A 3,449-nucleotide genomic window follows, 5' to 3' on the forward strand; every position below is an offset into this window, starting at 1 on the left:
ATTATTTGGCATAACTTGTATTGTTTGTATATGCATATCTGAAAACTCTAAAATACATTATTTCACAAAAAAATTAAAAAATAAATAAAATACCGAAAGTGCAGCTCCTCACTCCCCTGTCCTTGCTCTCCCAACGGCCCTTTGAAAAGAGAACAATTAATCAACCACTGTGCCACTTTTTCACAGTTAAAACAGATAAGTCTTGTCTTTTTAAAGATTGTATTTCCATTTAAAAATCAAGAATATCTTAAGACTTACCTATCTTGCTCTCCACTACGTCAGGGGTTCCCAAACTTTTCCATTCCACGACCCACCTAGACAAGTAGAATCTATTTCACGTCCCACCAAAATATTTGATAAAAAACAACTTACATTACTTTAAGCCTAATCATAATTGAAAGTTTAATATGACAGAAATTAAGTATTTAAGAAAAATAACCATTTTATTTTAGAGTACAACTGTAAAATTTTAATGTTCAGCTAAATGGTCATGTTAGAACATACCACTTGTTTCTGGAAGGTAGGGTCTGCCAATTGCTGCTCCATTTCATCAACATCCGAGATCGTCCAATTACTTTCTGTAAGAAAAAATTGCTGATTAATTAAAAAAAAAATTAATTCTAATTTAAAGCAAAAACATGTATATAGTCATAACAATTTGTATGATTTATAATAACACCCAAATGCAAATGGATGCAGATTTATATAAGGCAGAAACTCCTGTTTGCATGATAAATATTAAGTATTGTTGTAATATTATTGTATTTTAAGTATTGTTAAAAGTACAACAGCCTTATTGTTTACTCTTCAAATCGACATCTGTCCCACGCTACCTTATTTACACTAGATTAGCTTACACTAGCTTTTCTGCTATATAAGCCATTTGACCTCATGGTTGTAATCTTCCAGTATCGTGAGCACACAGCCCGGTGCCAAACTTTGCAGTTTAAGTATGAGCTTTTTTAGTGTCTTTAACTTTTAGAGGGCATAGGGAACACAAAGACATACAGCATTATCGTTTAGACATTGGCGCCAGAAATAAGAGGAAAATATGGCGCGAGCTGTGTATGATGTCTAAATTTTAACAAAAATTAAAAGTGACAAAAAGCCAAACTATGTTTCGGTTAACATTATGGTTTGTAAACAATGTATTTACATGCTCAACATTTTAAGTTTTAAAATTGTAATTCTTACCTTGGATACACTGATGGCAAACGTCTCCTCTCCTCCCGAGAATTACAGCAAAACGGTCAGTGAATAATTGCGCCGGGTGGGGGATGGGAAATGCTGAATGAAATCACGCGGGATCTGTCCCATGCAGATCGAGGAGGGGCTGCGTCTCGCGGTAGTTTGATGTCATATGCCGATCGTGCTGTGAAGTGCCGAAGCATCTCGAACAAGAGAGAGGGAGAGGTGGTGGGAGGATGGGATCTCACGAGAAAGTTGTCAGCATAATTAAAGTGGCTGCATTTTTTTTTTGCTAAATGTCAGTGGAAAATTGTGTACAAATGCAGGAGTGTCGGAATTTTTAGATGTTGATTAAGTAATCCAAGTGTCAAAACAACAACAAAAATAATTTTAAAGACACATATGTGCACTATATATATCCATGTAATCACCCTATATGGGATTAATTATGTTTGCACTTGTATATTTGATAAAACAAATAGGGTCCCATGTGTAGCCCATTTTGAGCCCATGCACAAATTTCCCATTAATTACCCAACTAGGAACCACATGGGGAGCCCACCTGGGTTCACCCATGTGGGTCCTAGCTGGGTCACCCAAGTGGGCCCCAGATAAGATGCCCATTTTATGCCCATGCCCACTCTGTACCCCTGTAGCCCATGTGAAACCCATTTGGGCCCCACATTAACGTGTTTGCTGGGTACCTTGTGCATTAAATCTGCCGCAGACCAGCAAAACACTGAGAACACGCTATAATCCTGACGAGTCATAGCAATAGAGCGGAGACGAGAAAGCTGCAGAGAATCCGCTCTCCCGGAAGCAACCGCAACTGGTAGATTTAAAGAAAATTACTGCCATTTGGCAAATAAATCATTTTACGTACTTATTCCTAACTCTTTAAGCTTTAAAGTGTTAGTTCACCCAAAAATTTAAATTAGCTTGTGTTTTACTCACCCCCGAGGCATCCTAGGTATATATTACTTTTTTCTTTCAGACGAATCCAGTCGGAGTTATATAAAAAATTGTCCTGGCTATTCCAAGCTCTATCATTGCAGTCAGTGGGTGTTGCAGTTGAACAGTACACAAGTCGTCAAATAAAGTTTGCGCATTCATAATAAAGCGTGCCGCAGACGGCTCCGGGGGATGAATAAAGGCCCCCTGTAGCAAATGCATGTGTTTTTGTAAGAAAAATATCCATATTTCAAATGCAATAAACACTTTTCTCTCACTTCCGCTGACTGTCATACACTGAAGCAGTTATTTGGTGATAGTGGTATTGGGAAGTTGCTGGTGTGACTCAGCTGAGATCGACAAATAAGCTTTCATAAGGTAAGTAGACTCGTGAATTATAAATCATGGCAGAAACTCATTAACTCATTTCACTAGATGTCCAGTTAAATGTATCCTTTAATAATAGAATATGCACCCCATGGTTAAATAAAATACCAATATAAAATTATAAAAAGTATATTGTCTTTCTAAATCACTCCCAAACATAAGATTGTTGTTTAGACATACATACCACATAATATTAGAATAGGTACCCCTTAGTTTCAAAATACTTACAGTATAAATGATTTGTAATTTTACAGGTTGTTACCCCTTTATTCCCCAAACGTCGCATATCATTCCCCTATACCTACACGGAGGTACTGAATAGGTAAACTATAATTCTCCCTCCTTCACCAACTCTAACAGCTGACGACTTTGCCACATTCTTCATTAATAAAATTAATCTTTAATGAGCTGAAAAGAACGCATGTCACACCTCGGTTCATCAATTTGCACTGGCTACCAGTAGCTGCTCGCATTAAATTCAAGGCATTAATGTTTGCCTACAAAACCACTACTGGCTCTGCACCCATTTACCTAAATTCATTACTTCAGAGTTATGTGCCCTCTAGAACCTTGCGTTCTACAAGTGAACGGCGTATTATTGTGCCATCTCAAAGAGGCACAAAATCCCTTTCACATACTTTTTCCTTAACTGTTCCCTCCTGGTGGAATGACCTGCCCAAATCAATCCTTAACCAGGATTCCTTAACCATCTTCAAGAAACAACTAAAAACACATCTGTTCCACCTTTATTTGACCCTCTAACTCTAACACTTTCTATTCTATTTTAATTCTACTTTATCTATATATATTATATTTATATTTTATTTTATTTTTTTTATTTTTTTTATTAAAAATAAAAAATAAACACTAGCTTTCTATTTTTTCTATTCTATCTACTTGTTTTTCTTTGTGTGTGTGTGTGT

At 36.5% G+C, this 3,449-nt stretch overlaps 1 protein-coding gene and 1 long non-coding RNA gene across 4 annotated transcripts in view; one reads left to right on the plus strand and one right to left on the minus strand.

Moving 5' to 3' along the window:
- Positions 1–3,449, plus strand: part of LOC107559060 (serine/threonine-protein phosphatase 2B catalytic subunit alpha isoform-like) — a 101,009-nt gene that overhangs the window by 40,830 nt on the left and 56,730 nt on the right. The window lies entirely within an intron of this gene.
- Positions 73–1,219, minus strand: LOC107559069 (uncharacterized). 3 transcript variants are annotated; one of them, XR_001605554.1, is made up of 4 exons: positions 1,195–1,219; positions 505–578; positions 259–314; positions 94–127 (listed from the first exon to the last, which is right to left on the minus strand). It is a non-coding gene; the product is annotated as an uncharacterized lncRNA (long non-coding RNA). The 3 variants fall into 3 exon arrangements; XR_001605553.1 differs by having other exon boundaries at positions 73–314; XR_001605552.1 differs by having other exon boundaries at positions 73–329.

This window comes from Sinocyclocheilus grahami, unplaced genomic scaffold, assembly GCF_001515645.1.
Source record: "Sinocyclocheilus grahami isolate Dianchi unplaced genomic scaffold, SAMN03320097.WGS_v1.1 scaffold673.1, whole genome shotgun sequence".
NCBI classification, from domain to species: Eukaryota; Metazoa; Chordata; class Actinopteri; order Cypriniformes; family Cyprinidae; genus Sinocyclocheilus; species Sinocyclocheilus grahami.